At 47.4% G+C, this 12,302-nt stretch overlaps 1 protein-coding gene and 33 non-coding genes across 34 annotated transcripts in view; 23 read left to right on the top strand and 11 right to left on the bottom strand.

The window, feature by feature from the left end:
• Positions 1–12,302, top strand: part of LOC131708099 (uncharacterized) — a 174,376-nt gene that overhangs the window by 42,299 nt on the left and 119,775 nt on the right. The window lies entirely within an intron of this gene.
• trnat-agu (transfer RNA threonine (anticodon AGU)) lies at positions 194–267 on the bottom strand. The gene has a single exon. It is a non-coding gene; the product is annotated as a tRNA-Thr (tRNA).
• On the top strand, positions 460–554 carry trnai-uau (transfer RNA isoleucine (anticodon UAU)). The gene is made up of 2 exons: positions 460–497; positions 519–554. It is a non-coding gene; the product is annotated as a tRNA-Ile (tRNA).
• trnas-gcu (transfer RNA serine (anticodon GCU)) lies at positions 997–1,078 on the top strand. Its single transcript has one exon. It is a non-coding gene; the product is annotated as a tRNA-Ser (tRNA).
• Positions 1,318–1,391, bottom strand: trnat-agu (transfer RNA threonine (anticodon AGU)). The gene has a single exon. It is a non-coding gene; the product is annotated as a tRNA-Thr (tRNA).
• On the top strand, positions 1,584–1,678 carry trnai-uau (transfer RNA isoleucine (anticodon UAU)). The gene is made up of 2 exons: positions 1,584–1,621; positions 1,643–1,678. It is a non-coding gene; the product is annotated as a tRNA-Ile (tRNA).
• On the top strand, positions 2,121–2,202 carry trnas-gcu (transfer RNA serine (anticodon GCU)). Its single transcript has one exon. It is a non-coding gene; the product is annotated as a tRNA-Ser (tRNA).
• trnat-agu (transfer RNA threonine (anticodon AGU)) lies at positions 2,442–2,515 on the bottom strand. The gene has a single exon. It is a non-coding gene; the product is annotated as a tRNA-Thr (tRNA).
• On the top strand, positions 2,708–2,802 carry trnai-uau (transfer RNA isoleucine (anticodon UAU)). Its single transcript has 2 exons — positions 2,708–2,745; positions 2,767–2,802. It is a non-coding gene; the product is annotated as a tRNA-Ile (tRNA).
• trnas-gcu (transfer RNA serine (anticodon GCU)) lies at positions 3,253–3,334 on the top strand. The gene has a single exon. It is a non-coding gene; the product is annotated as a tRNA-Ser (tRNA).
• On the bottom strand, positions 3,574–3,647 carry trnat-agu (transfer RNA threonine (anticodon AGU)). The gene has a single exon. It is a non-coding gene; the product is annotated as a tRNA-Thr (tRNA).
• On the top strand, positions 3,840–3,934 carry trnai-uau (transfer RNA isoleucine (anticodon UAU)). The gene is made up of 2 exons: positions 3,840–3,877; positions 3,899–3,934. It is a non-coding gene; the product is annotated as a tRNA-Ile (tRNA).
• Positions 4,377–4,458, top strand: trnas-gcu (transfer RNA serine (anticodon GCU)). Its single transcript has one exon. It is a non-coding gene; the product is annotated as a tRNA-Ser (tRNA).
• trnat-agu (transfer RNA threonine (anticodon AGU)) lies at positions 4,698–4,771 on the bottom strand. The gene has a single exon. It is a non-coding gene; the product is annotated as a tRNA-Thr (tRNA).
• Positions 4,964–5,058, top strand: trnai-uau (transfer RNA isoleucine (anticodon UAU)). Its single transcript has 2 exons — positions 4,964–5,001; positions 5,023–5,058. It is a non-coding gene; the product is annotated as a tRNA-Ile (tRNA).
• On the top strand, positions 5,501–5,582 carry trnas-gcu (transfer RNA serine (anticodon GCU)). Its single transcript has one exon. It is a non-coding gene; the product is annotated as a tRNA-Ser (tRNA).
• Positions 5,822–5,895, bottom strand: trnat-agu (transfer RNA threonine (anticodon AGU)). Its single transcript has one exon. It is a non-coding gene; the product is annotated as a tRNA-Thr (tRNA).
• On the top strand, positions 6,088–6,182 carry trnai-uau (transfer RNA isoleucine (anticodon UAU)). Its single transcript has 2 exons — positions 6,088–6,125; positions 6,147–6,182. It is a non-coding gene; the product is annotated as a tRNA-Ile (tRNA).
• trnas-gcu (transfer RNA serine (anticodon GCU)) lies at positions 6,629–6,710 on the top strand. Its single transcript has one exon. It is a non-coding gene; the product is annotated as a tRNA-Ser (tRNA).
• Positions 6,950–7,023, bottom strand: trnat-agu (transfer RNA threonine (anticodon AGU)). Its single transcript has one exon. It is a non-coding gene; the product is annotated as a tRNA-Thr (tRNA).
• Positions 7,216–7,310, top strand: trnai-uau (transfer RNA isoleucine (anticodon UAU)). Its single transcript has 2 exons — positions 7,216–7,253; positions 7,275–7,310. It is a non-coding gene; the product is annotated as a tRNA-Ile (tRNA).
• Positions 7,753–7,834, top strand: trnas-gcu (transfer RNA serine (anticodon GCU)). Its single transcript has one exon. It is a non-coding gene; the product is annotated as a tRNA-Ser (tRNA).
• trnat-agu (transfer RNA threonine (anticodon AGU)) lies at positions 8,074–8,147 on the bottom strand. The gene has a single exon. It is a non-coding gene; the product is annotated as a tRNA-Thr (tRNA).
• Positions 8,340–8,434, top strand: trnai-uau (transfer RNA isoleucine (anticodon UAU)). The gene is made up of 2 exons: positions 8,340–8,377; positions 8,399–8,434. It is a non-coding gene; the product is annotated as a tRNA-Ile (tRNA).
• trnas-gcu (transfer RNA serine (anticodon GCU)) lies at positions 8,877–8,958 on the top strand. Its single transcript has one exon. It is a non-coding gene; the product is annotated as a tRNA-Ser (tRNA).
• trnat-agu (transfer RNA threonine (anticodon AGU)) lies at positions 9,198–9,271 on the bottom strand. Its single transcript has one exon. It is a non-coding gene; the product is annotated as a tRNA-Thr (tRNA).
• trnai-uau (transfer RNA isoleucine (anticodon UAU)) lies at positions 9,464–9,558 on the top strand. Its single transcript has 2 exons — positions 9,464–9,501; positions 9,523–9,558. It is a non-coding gene; the product is annotated as a tRNA-Ile (tRNA).
• On the top strand, positions 9,993–10,074 carry trnas-gcu (transfer RNA serine (anticodon GCU)). The gene has a single exon. It is a non-coding gene; the product is annotated as a tRNA-Ser (tRNA).
• trnat-agu (transfer RNA threonine (anticodon AGU)) lies at positions 10,314–10,387 on the bottom strand. Its single transcript has one exon. It is a non-coding gene; the product is annotated as a tRNA-Thr (tRNA).
• Positions 10,580–10,674, top strand: trnai-uau (transfer RNA isoleucine (anticodon UAU)). Its single transcript has 2 exons — positions 10,580–10,617; positions 10,639–10,674. It is a non-coding gene; the product is annotated as a tRNA-Ile (tRNA).
• trnas-gcu (transfer RNA serine (anticodon GCU)) lies at positions 11,117–11,198 on the top strand. Its single transcript has one exon. It is a non-coding gene; the product is annotated as a tRNA-Ser (tRNA).
• On the bottom strand, positions 11,438–11,511 carry trnat-agu (transfer RNA threonine (anticodon AGU)). Its single transcript has one exon. It is a non-coding gene; the product is annotated as a tRNA-Thr (tRNA).
• trnai-uau (transfer RNA isoleucine (anticodon UAU)) lies at positions 11,704–11,798 on the top strand. Its single transcript has 2 exons — positions 11,704–11,741; positions 11,763–11,798. It is a non-coding gene; the product is annotated as a tRNA-Ile (tRNA).
• Positions 12,245–12,302, top strand: part of trnas-gcu (transfer RNA serine (anticodon GCU)) — an 82-nt gene continuing 24 nt past the window's right edge. The window contains exon 1 of the tRNA in view: positions 12,245–12,302. This exon is cut by the window's right edge and continues 24 nt beyond it. This is a non-coding gene — a tRNA (tRNA-Ser).

The following is a 12,302-nucleotide window of genomic DNA, read 5'->3' as shown; positions in this document are numbered from 1 at the left end:
CAGCTTTGACCTGCGTTTAGCTCTGTGGCACTACAGATAGCGCGTTGGACCGTGCTGAGCTGTGCTGCGTGGCGTGACTAAAAGGTTGTGGCTGAGTTCCAGCAGTCTCGCAAGATTTTCTCCTTCGTTTACACTTTAAAATTCAAATCATTTTCTTTTGTGGTTGTTTTTAATAAACAAATTGAGAACATGGAGGTGCTGCTGGGATTCGAACCCAGGATCTCCTGTTTACTAGACAGGCACTTTAACCAACTAAGCCACAGCACCCTGGCCCTGCCTGCAGCTTGCTGAAGTGAAGGGCTTTGTTGCACAGTCCCAAGATCTGCCGGCCATGTAGAGGGATTTCCTAAGTGTGTCAGCCGGCTCCTGGCTTGCTGAAGTGAAGGGCTTTGTTGCAGTCCCAAGATCTGCCTTCCATTTGGAGGGATTTCCTAAGTTTGTCAGCCGGCTCCTGCTGACGCTCCAGTGGCGCAATCGGTTAGCGCGCGGTACTTATATAGCAGTATGTCTGCAGAGCAATGCCGAGGTTGTGAGTTCGAGGCTCACCTGGAGCACTTCCCTTTTCTCGGTCAGTTTATTCCAGTAGGTTTTGCTTCAACGATAATGTTCATCAAGTGTGAGATTTGGTAGAAAATAGGAATAAAATAATATCCGCACACGCAGACATACCTATATTTATGTATATATTTACAAGTCAAAAGACAGATAGATTGAATGAATGAATGAATGAATGAATGAATATTTGAAAAAGCCTGAAAGGAGGTGTAAGAGTTTGCTTCTGATCACAAAATATGATTTTAGTGAAGGGGGAAGAAAAAGGGCTTGGAGATGCCAGGGATTGAGCCCGGGGCCTCATACATGCAAAGCATGAGCTCTACCACGGACAGCTGCCCACCAGTTTGATGCAATTGATCCCTTTCATTTCTGAGACAACTGCTCACGTTCCAGGGTTTCATCCTGAAATGTAGCTCTTCTTTGACAGCACGCAGCACGGCAGATGAGGTGGCCGAGTGGTTAAGGCGATGGACTGCTAATCCATTGTGCTCTGCACGCGTGGGTTCGAATCCCATCCTCGTCGGCTTTTGGCACTTTTTCCTCCGTGGCCTCGGCTCTCCTTCCCTGTGCAGCTTTGACCTGCGTTTAGCTCTGTGGCACTACAGATAGCGCGTTGGACCGTGCTGAGCTGTGCTGCGTGGCGTGACTAAAAGGTTGTGGCTGAGTTCCAGCAGTCTCGCAAGATTTTCTCCTTCGTTTACACTTTAAAATTCAAATCATTTTCTTTTGTGGTTGTTTTTAATAAACAAATTGAGAACATGGAGGTGCTGCTGGGATTCGAACCCAGGATCTCCTGTTTACTAGACAGGCACTTTAACCAACTAAGCCACAGCACCCTGGCCCTGCCTGCAGCTTGCTGAAGTGAAGGGCTTTGTTGCACAGTCCCAAGATCTGCCGGCCATGTAGAGGGATTTCCTAAGTGTGTCAGCCGGCTCCTGGCTTGCTGAAGTGAAGGGCTTTGTTGCAGTCCCAAGATCTGCCTTCCATTTGGAGGGATTTCCTAAGTTTGTCAGCCGGCTCCTGCTGACGCTCCAGTGGCGCAATCGGTTAGCGCGCGGTACTTATATAGCAGTATGTCTGCAGAGCAATGCCGAGGTTGTGAGTTCGAGGCTCACCTGGAGCACTTCCCTTTTCTCGGTCAGTTTATTCCAGTAGGTTTTGCTTCAACGATAATGTTCATCAAGTGTGAGATTTGGTAGAAAATAGGAATAAAATAATATCCGCACACGCAGACATACCTATATTTATGTATATATTTACAAGTCAAAAGACAGATAGATTGAATGAATGAATGAATGAATGAATGAATATTTGAAAAAGCCTGAAAGGAGGTGTAAGAGTTTGCTTCTGATCACAAAATATGATTTTAGTGAAGGGGGAAGAAAAAGGGCTTGGAGATGCCAGGGATTGAGCCCGGGGCCTCATACATGCAAAGCATGAGCTCTACCACGGACAGCTGCCCACCAGTTTGATGCAATTGATCCCTTTCATTTCTGAGACAACTGCTCACGTTCCAGGGTTTCATCCTGAAATGTAGCTCTTCTTTGACAGCACGCAGCACGGCAGATGAGGTGGCCGAGTGGTTAAGGCGATGGACTGCTAATCCATTGTGCTCTGCACGCGTGGGTTCGAATCCCATCCTCGTCGGCTTTTGGCACTTTTTCCTCCGTGGCCTCGGCTCTCCTTCCCTGTGCAGCTTTGACCTGCGTTTAGCTCTGTGGCACTACAGATAGCGCGTTGGACCGTGCTGAGCTGTGCTGCGTGGCGTGACTAAAAGGTTGTGGCTGAGTTCCAGCAGTCTCGCAAGATTTTCTCCTTCGTTTACACTTTAAAATTCAAATCATTTTCTTTTGTGGTTGTTTTTAATAAACAAATTGAGAACATGGAGGTGCTGCTGGGATTCGAACCCAGGATCTCCTGTTTACTAGACAGGCACTTTAACCAACTAAGCCACAGCACCCTGGCCCTGCCTGCAGCTTGCTGAAGTGAAGGGCTTTGTTGCACAGTCCCAAGATCTGCCGGCCATGTAGAGGGATTTCCTAAGTGTGTCAGCCGGCTCCTGGCTTGCTGAAGTGAAGGGCTTTGTTGCAGTCCCAAGATCTGCCTTCCATTTGGAGGGATTTCCTAAGTTTGTCAGCCGGCTCCTGCTGACGCTCCAGTGGCGCAATCGGTTAGCGCGCGGTACTTATATAGCAGTATGTCTGCAGAGCAATGCCGAGGTTGTGAGTTCGAGGCTCACCTGGAGCACTTCCCTTTTCTCGGTCAGTTTATTCCAGTAGGTTTTGCTTCAACGATAATGTTCATCAAGTGTGAGATTTGGTAGAAAATAGGAATAAAATAATATCCGCACACGCAGACATACCTATATTTATGTATATATTTACAAGTCAAAAGACAGATAGATTGAATGAATGAATGAATGAATGAATGAATGAATGAATATTTGAAAAAGCCTGAAAGGAGGTGTAAGAGTTTGCTTCTGATCACAAAATATGATTTTAGTGAAGGGGGAAGAAAAAGGGCTTGGAGATGCCAGGGATTGAGCCCGGGGCCTCATACATGCAAAGCATGAGCTCTACCACGGACAGCTGCCCACCAGTTTGATGCAATTGATCCCTTTCATTTCTGAGACAACTGCTCACGTTCCAGGGTTTCATCCTGAAATGTAGCTCTTCTTTGACAGCACGCAGCACGGCAGATGAGGTGGCCGAGTGGTTAAGGCGATGGACTGCTAATCCATTGTGCTCTGCACGCGTGGGTTCGAATCCCATCCTCGTCGGCTTTTGGCACTTTTTCCTCCGTGGCCTCGGCTCTCCTTCCCTGTGCAGCTTTGACCTGCGTTTAGCTCTGTGGCACTACAGATAGCGCGTTGGACCGTGCTGAGCTGTGCTGCGTGGCGTGACTAAAAGGTTGTGGCTGAGTTCCAGCAGTCTCGCAAGATTTTCTCCTTCGTTTACACTTTAAAATTCAAATCATTTTCTTTTGTGGTTGTTTTTAATAAACAAATTGAGAACATGGAGGTGCTGCTGGGATTCGAACCCAGGATCTCCTGTTTACTAGACAGGCACTTTAACCAACTAAGCCACAGCACCCTGGCCCTGCCTGCAGCTTGCTGAAGTGAAGGGCTTTGTTGCACAGTCCCAAGATCTGCCGGCCATGTAGAGGGATTTCCTAAGTGTGTCAGCCGGCTCCTGGCTTGCTGAAGTGAAGGGCTTTGTTGCAGTCCCAAGATCTGCCTTCCATTTGGAGGGATTTCCTAAGTTTGTCAGCCGGCTCCTGCTGACGCTCCAGTGGCGCAATCGGTTAGCGCGCGGTACTTATATAGCAGTATGTCTGCAGAGCAATGCCGAGGTTGTGAGTTCGAGGCTCACCTGGAGCACTTCCCTTTTCTCGGTCAGTTTATTCCAGTAGGTTTTGCTTCAACGATAATGTTCATCAAGTGTGAGATTTGGTAGAAAATAGGAATAAAATAATATCCGCACACGCAGACATACCTATATTTATGTATATATTTACAAGTCAAAAGACAGATAGATTGAATGAATGAATGAATGAATGAATGAATATTTGAAAAAGCCTGAAAGGAGGTGTAAGACTTTGCTTCTGATCACAAAATATGATTTTAGTGAAGGGGGAAGAAAAAGGGCTTGGAGATGCCAGGGATTGAGCCCGGGGCCTCATACATGCAAAGCATGAGCTCTACCACGGACAGCTGCCCACCAGTTTGATGCAATTGATCCCTTTTATTTCTGAGACAACTGCTCACGTTCCAGGGTTTCATCCTGAAATGTAGCTCTTCTTTGACAGCACGCAGCACGGCAGATGAGGTGGCCGAGTGGTTAAGGCGATGGACTGCTAATCCATTGTGCTCTGCACGCGTGGGTTCGAATCCCATCCTCGTCGGCTTTTGGCACTTTTTCCTCCGTGGCCTCGGCTCTCCTTCCCTGTGCAGCTTTGACCTGCGTTTAGCTCTGTGGCACTACAGATAGCGCGTTGGACCGTGCTGAGCTGTGCTGCGTGGCGTGACTAAAAGGTTGTGGCTGAGTTCCAGCAGTCTCGCAAGATTTTCTCCTTCGTTTACACTTTAAAATTCTAATCATTTTCTTTTGTGGTTGTTTTTAATAAACAAATTGAGAACATGGAGGTGCTGCTGGGATTCGAACCCAGGATCTCCTGTTTACTAGACAGGCACTTTAACCAACTAAGCCACAGCACCCTGGCCCTGCCTGCAGCTTGCTGAAGTGAAGGGCTTTGTTGCACAGTCCCAAGATCTGCCGGCCATGTAGAGGGATTTCCTAAGTGTGTCAGCCGGCTCCTGGCTTGCTGAAGTGAAGGGCTTTGTTGCAGTCCCAAGATCTGCCTTCCATTTGGAGGGATTTCCTAAGTTTGTCAGCCGGCTCCTGCTGACGCTCCAGTGGCGCAATCGGTTAGCGCGCGGTACTTATATAGCAGTATGTCTGCAGAGCAATGCCGAGGTTGTGAGTTCGAGGCTCACCTGGAGCACTTCCCTTTTCTCGGTCAGTTTATTCCAGTAGGTTTTGCTTCAACGATAATGTTCATCAAGTGTGAGATTTGGTAGAAAATAGGAATAAAATAATATCCGCACACGCAGACATACCTATATTTATGTATATATTTACAAGTCAAAAGACAGATAGATTGAATGAATGAATGAATGAATGAATGAATATTTGAAAAAGCCTGAAAGGAGGTGTAAGACTTTGCTTCTGATCACAAAATATGATTTTAGTGAAGGGGGAAGAAAAAGGGCTTGGAGATGCCAGGGATTGAGCCCGGGGCCTCATACATGCAAAGCATGAGCTCTACCACGGACAGCTGCCCACCAGTTTGATGCAATTGATCCCTTTTATTTCTGAGACAACTGCTCACGTTCCAGGGTTTCATCCTGAAATGTAGCTCTTCTTTGACAGCACGCAGCACGGCAGATGAGGTGGCCGAGTGGTTAAGGCGATGGACTGCTAATCCATTGTGCTCTGCACGCGTGGGTTCGAATCCCATCCTCGTCGGCTTTTGGCACTTTTTCCTCCGTGGCCTCGGCTCTCCTTCCCTGTGCAGCTTTGACCTGCGTTTAGCTCTGTGGCACTACAGATAGCGCGTTGGACCGTGCTGAGCTGTGCTGCGTGGCGTGACTAAAAGGTTGTGGCTGAGTTCCAGCAGTCTCGCAAGATTTTCTCCTTCGTTTACACTTTAAAATTCAAATCATTTTCTTTTGTGGTTGTTTTTAATAAACAAATTGAGAACATGGAGGTGCTGCTGGGATTCGAACCCAGGATCTCCTGTTTACTAGACAGGCACTTTAACCAACTAAGCCACAGCACCCTGGCCCTGCCTGCAGCTTGCTGAAGTGAAGGGCTTTGTTGCACAGTCCCAAGATCTGCCGGCCATGTAGAGGGATTTCCTAAGTGTGTCAGCCGGCTCCTGGCTTGCTGAAGTGAAGGGCTTTGTTGCAGTCCCAAGATCTGCCTTCCATTTGGAGGGATTTCCTAAGTTTGTCAGCCGGCTCCTGCTGACGCTCCAGTGGCGCAATCGGTTAGCGCGCGGTACTTATATAGCAGTATGTCTGCAGAGCAATGCCGAGGTTGTGAGTTCGAGGCTCACCTGGAGCACTTCCCTTTTCTCGGTCAGTTTATTCCAGTAGGTTTTGCTTCAACGATAATGTTCATCAAGTGTGAGATTTGGTAGAAAATAGGAATAAAATAATATCCGCACACGCAGACATACCTATATTTATGTATATATTTACAAGTCAAAAGACAGATAGATTGAATGAATGAATGAATGAATGAATGAATGAATATTTGAAAAAGCCTGAAAGGAGGTGTAAGACTTTGCTTCTGATCACAAAATATGATTTTAGTGAAGGGGGAAGAAAAAGGGCTTGGAGATGCCAGGGATTGAGCCCGGGGCCTCATACATGCAAAGCATGAGCTCTACCACGGACAGCTGCCCACCAGTTTGATGCAATTGATCCCTTTTATTTCTGAGACAACTGCTCACGTTCCAGGGTTTCATCCTGAAATGTAGCTCTTCTTTGACAGCACGCAGCACGGCAGATGAGGTGGCCGAGTGGTTAAGGCGATGGACTGCTAATCCATTGTGCTCTGCACGCGTGGGTTCGAATCCCATCCTCGTCGGCTTTTGGCACTTTTTCCTCCGTGGCCTCGGCTCTCCTTCCCTGTGCAGCTTTGACCTGCGTTTAGCTCTGTGGCACTACAGATAGCGCGTTGGACCGTGCTGAGCTGTGCTGCGTGGCGTGACTAAAAGGTTGTGGCTGAGTTCCAGCAGTCTCGCAAGATTTTCTCCTTCGTTTACACTTTAAAATTCAAATCATTTTCTTTTGTGGTTGTTTTTAATAAACAAATTGAGAACATGGAGGTGCTGCTGGGATTCGAACCCAGGATCTCCTGTTTACTAGACAGGCACTTTAACCAACTAAGCCACAGCACCCTGGCCCTGCCTGCAGCTTGCTGAAGTGAAGGGCTTTGTTGCACAGTCCCAAGATCTGCCGGCCATGTAGAGGGATTTCCTAAGTGTGTCAGCCGGCTCCTGGCTTGCTGAAGTGAAGGGCTTTGTTGCAGTCCCAAGATCTGCCTTCCATTTGGAGGGATTTCCTAAGTTTGTCAGCCGGCTCCTGCTGACGCTCCAGTGGCGCAATCGGTTAGCGCGCGGTACTTATATAGCAGTATGTCTGCAGAGCAATGCCGAGGTTGTGAGTTCGAGGCTCACCTGGAGCACTTCCCTTTTCTCGGTCAGTTTATTCCAGTAGGTTTTGCTTCAACGATAATGTTCATCAAGTGTGAGATTTGGTAGAAAATAGGAATAAAATAATATCCGCACACGCAGACATACCTATATTTATGTATATATTTACAAGTCAAAAGACAGATAGATTGAATGAATGAATGAATGAATGAATGAATATTTGAAAAAGCCTGAAAGGAGGTGTAAGAGTTTGCTTCTGATCACAAAATATGATTTTAGTGAAGGGGGAAGAAAAAGGGCTTGGAGATGCCAGGGATTGAGCCCGGGGCCTCATACATGCAAAGCATGAGCTCTACCACGGACAGCTGCCCACCAGTTTGATGCAATTGATCCCTTTTATTTCTGAGACAACTGCTCACGTTCCAGGGTTTCATCCTGAAATGTAGCTCTTCTTTGACAGCACGCAGCACGGCAGATGAGGTGGCCGAGTGGTTAAGGCGATGGACTGCTAATCCATTGTGCTCTGCACGCGTGGGTTCGAATCCCATCCTCGTCGGCTTTTGGCACTTTTTCCTCCGTGGCCTCGGCTCTCCTTCCCTGTGCAGCTTTGACCTGCGTTTAGCTCTGTGGCACTACAGATAGCGCGTTGGACCGTGCTGAGCTGTGCTGCGTGGCGTGACTAAAAGGTTGTGGCTGAGTTCCAGCAGTCTCGCAAGATTTTCTCCTTCGTTTACACTTTAAAATTCAAATCATTTTCTTTTGTGGTTGTTTTTAATAAACAAATTGAGAACATGGAGGTGCTGCTGGGATTCGAACCCAGGATCTCCTGTTTACTAGACAGGCACTTTAACCAACTAAGCCACAGCACCCTGGCCCTGCCTGCAGCTTGCTGAAGTGAAGGGCTTTGTTGCACAGTCCCAAGATCTGCCGGCCATGTAGAGGGATTTCCTAAGTGTGTCAGCCGGCTCCTGGCTTGCTGAAGTGAAGGGCTTTGTTGCAGTCCCAAGATCTGCCTTCCATTTGGAGGGATTTCCTAAGTTTGTCAGCCGGCTCCTGCTGACGCTCCAGTGGCGCAATCGGTTAGCGCGCGGTACTTATATAGCAGTATGTCTGCAGAGCAATGCCGAGGTTGTGAGTTCGAGGCTCACCTGGAGCACTTCCCTTTTCTCGGTCAGTTTATTCCAGTAGGTTTTGCTTCAACGATAATGTTCATCAAGTGTGAGATTTGGTAGAAAATAGGAATAAAATAATATCCGCACACGCAGACATACCTATATTTATGTATATATTTACAAGTCAAAAGACAGATAGATTGAATGAATGAATGAATGAATGAATGAATATTTGAAAAAGCCTGAAAGGAGGTGTAAGAGTTTGCTTCTGATCACAAAATATGATTTTAGTGAAGGGGGAAGAAAAAGGGCTTGGAGATGCCAGGGATTGAGCCCGGGGCCTCATACATGCAAAGCATGAGCTCTACCACGGACAGCTGCCCACCAGTTTGATGCAATTGATCCCTTTTATTTCTGAGACAACTGCTCACGTTCCAGGGTTTCATCCTGAAATGTAGCTCTTCTTTGACAGCACGCAGCACGGCAGATGAGGTGGCCGAGTGGTTAAGGCGATGGACTGCTAATCCATTGTGCTCTGCACGCGTGGGTTCGAATCCCATCCTCGTCGGCTTTTGGCACTTTTTCCTCCGTGGCCTCGGCTCTCCTTCCCTGTGCAGCTTTGACCTGCGTTTAGCTCTGTGGCACTACAGATAGCGCGTTGGACCGTGCTGAGCTGTGCTGCGTGGCGTGACTAAAAGGTTGTGGCTGAGTTCCAGCAGTCTCGCAAGATTTTCTCCTTCGTTTACACTTTAAAATTCAAATCATTTTCTTTTGTGGTTGTTTTTAATAAAAAAATTGAGAACATGGAGGTGCTGCTGGGATTCGAACCCAGGATCTCCTGTTTACTAGACAGGCACTTTAACCAACTAAGCCACAGCACCCTGGCCCTGCCTGCAGCTTGCTGAAGTGAAGGGCTTTGTTGCACAGTCCCAAGATCTGCCGGCCATGTAGAGGGATTTCCTAAGTGTGTCAGCCGGCTCCTGGCTTGCTGAAGTGAAGGGCTTTGTTGCAGTCCCAAGATCTGCCTTCCATTTGGAGGGATTTCCTAAGTTTGTCAGCCAGCTCCTGCTGACGCTCCAGTGGCGCAATCGGTTAGCGCGCGGTACTTATATAGCAGTATGTCTGCAGAGCAATGCCGAGGTTGTGAGTTCGAGGCTCACCTGGAGCACTTCCCTTTTCTCGGTCAGTTTATTCCAGTAGGTTTTGCTTCAACGATAATGTTCATCAAGTGTGAGATTTGGTAGAAAATAGGAATAAAATAATATCCGCACACGCAGACATACCTATATTTATGTATATATTTACAAGTCAAAAGACAGATAGATTGAATGAATGAATGAATGAATATTTGAAAAAGCCTGAAAGGAGGTGTAAGAGTTTGCTTCTGATCACAAAATATGATTTTAGTGAAGGGGGAAGAAAAAGGGCTTGGAGATGCCAGGGATTGAGCCCGGGGCCTCATACATGCAAAGCATGAGCTCTACCACGGACAGCTGCCCACCAGTTTGATGCAATTGATCCCTTTTATTTCTGAGACAACTGCTCACGTTCCAGGGTTTCATCCTGAAATGTAGCTCTTCTTTGACAGCACGCAGCACGGCAGATGAGGTGGCCGAGTGGTTAAGGCGATGGACTGCTAATCCATTGTGCTCTGCACGCGTGGGTTTGAATCCCATCCTCGTCGGCTTTTGGCACTTTTTCCTCCGTGGCCTCGGCTCTCCTTCCCTGTGCAGCTTTGACCTGCGTTTAGCTCTGTGGCACTACAGATAGCGCGTTGGACCGTGCTGAGCTGTGCTGCGTGGCGTGACTAAAAGGTTGTGGCTGAGTTCCAGCAGTCTCGCAAGATTTTCTCCTTCGTTTACACTTTAAAATTCAAATCATTTTCTTTTGTGGTTGTTTTTAATAAACAAATTGAGAACATGGAGGTGCTGCTGGGATTCGAACCCAGGATCTCCTGTTTACTAGACAGGCACTTTAACCAACTAAGCCACAGCACCCTGGCCCTGCCTGCAGCTTGCTGAAGTGAAGGGCTTTGTTGCACAGTCCCAAGATCTGCCGGCCATGTAGAGGGATTTCCTAAGTGTGTCAGCCGGCTCCTGGCTTGCTGAAGTGAAGGGCTTTGTTGCAGTCCCAAGATCTGCCTTCCATTTGGAGGGATTTCCTAAGTTTGTCAGCCGGCTCCTGCTGACGCTCCAGTGGCGCAATCGGTTAGCGCGCGGTACTTATATAGCAGTATGTCTGCAGAGCAATGCCGAGGTTGTGAGTTCGAGGCTCACCTGGAGCACTTCCCTTTTCTCGGTCAGTTTATTCCAGTAGGTTTTGCTTCAACGATAATGTTCATCAAGTGTGAGATTTGGTAGAAAATAGGAATAAAATAATATCCGCACACGCAGACATACCTATATTTATGTATATATTTACAAGTCAAAAGACAGATAGATTGAATGAATGAATGAATGAATGAATGAATATTTGAAAAAGCCTGAAAGGAGGTGTAAGACTTTGCTTCTGATCACAAAATATGATTTTAGTGAAGGGGGAAGAAAAAGGGCTTGGAGATGCCAGGGATTGAGCCCGGGGCCTCATACATGCAAAGCATGAGCTCTACCACGGACAGCTGCCCACCAGTTTGATGCAATTGATCCCTTTTATTTCTGAGACAACTGCTCACGTTCCAGGGTTTCATCCTGAAATGTAGCTCTTCTTTGACAGCACGCAGCACGGCAGATGAGGTGGCCGAGTGGTTAAGGCGATGGACTGCTAATCCATTGTGCTCTGCACGCGTGGGTTCGAATCCCATCCTCGTCGGCTTTTGGCACTTTTTCCTCCGTGGCCTCGGCTCTCCTTCCCTGTGCAGCTTTGACCTGCGTTTAGCTCTGTGGCACTACAGATAGCGCGTTGGACCGTGCTGAGCTGTGCTGCGTGGCGTGACTAAAAGGTTGTGGCTGAGTTCCAGCAGTCTCGCAAGATTTTCTCCTTCGTTTACACTTTAAAATTCAAATCATTTTCTTTTGTGGTTGTTTTTAATAAACAAATTGAGAACATGGAGGTGCTGCTGGGATTCGAACCCAGGATCTCCTGTTTACTAGACAGGCACTTTAACCAACTAAGCCACAGCACCCTGGCCCTGCCTGCAGCTTGCTGAAGTGAAGGGCTTTGTTGCACAGTCCCAAGATCTGCCGGCCATGTAGAGGGATTTCCTAAGTGTGTCAGCCGGCTCCTGGCTTGCTGAAGTGAAGGGCTTTGTTGCAGTCCCAAGATCTGCCTTCCATTTGGAGGGATTTCCTAAGTTTGTCAGCCGGCTCCTGCTGACGCTCCAGTGGCGCAATCGGTTAGCGCGCGGTACTTATATAGCAGTATGTCTGCAGAGCAATGCCGAGGTTGTGAGTTCGAGGCTCACCTGGAGCACTTCCCTTTTCTCGGTCAGTTTATTCCAGTAGGTTTTGCTTCAACGATAATGTTCATCAAGTGTGAGATTTGGTAGAAAATAGGAATAAAATAATATCCGCACACGCAGACATACCTATATTTATGTATATATTTACAAGTCAAAAGACAGATAGATTGAATGAATGAATGAATGAATGAATGAATGAATATTTGAAAAAGCCTGAAAGGAGGTGTAAGACTTTGCTTCTGATCACAAAATATGATTTTAGTGAAGGGGGAAGAAAAAGGGCTTGGAGATGCCAGGGATTGAGCCCGGGGCCTCATACATGCAAAGCATGAGCTCTACCACGGACAGCTGCCCACCAGTTTGATGCAATTGATCCCTTTCATTTCTGAGACAACTGCTCACGTTCCAGGGTTTCATCCTGAAATGTAGCTCTTCTTTGACAGCACGCAGCACGGCAGATGAGGTGGCCGAGTGGTTAAGGCGATGGACTGCTAATCCATTGTGCTCTGCACGCG

This window comes from Acipenser ruthenus, chromosome 40, assembly GCF_902713425.1.
Source record: "Acipenser ruthenus chromosome 40, fAciRut3.2 maternal haplotype, whole genome shotgun sequence".
Classification (NCBI taxonomy): domain Eukaryota; kingdom Metazoa; phylum Chordata; class Actinopteri; order Acipenseriformes; family Acipenseridae; genus Acipenser; species Acipenser ruthenus.
The sequence above is the reverse complement of the archived record's forward strand: the minus strand, read 5'-3'. Positions and strand labels throughout refer to the sequence as shown.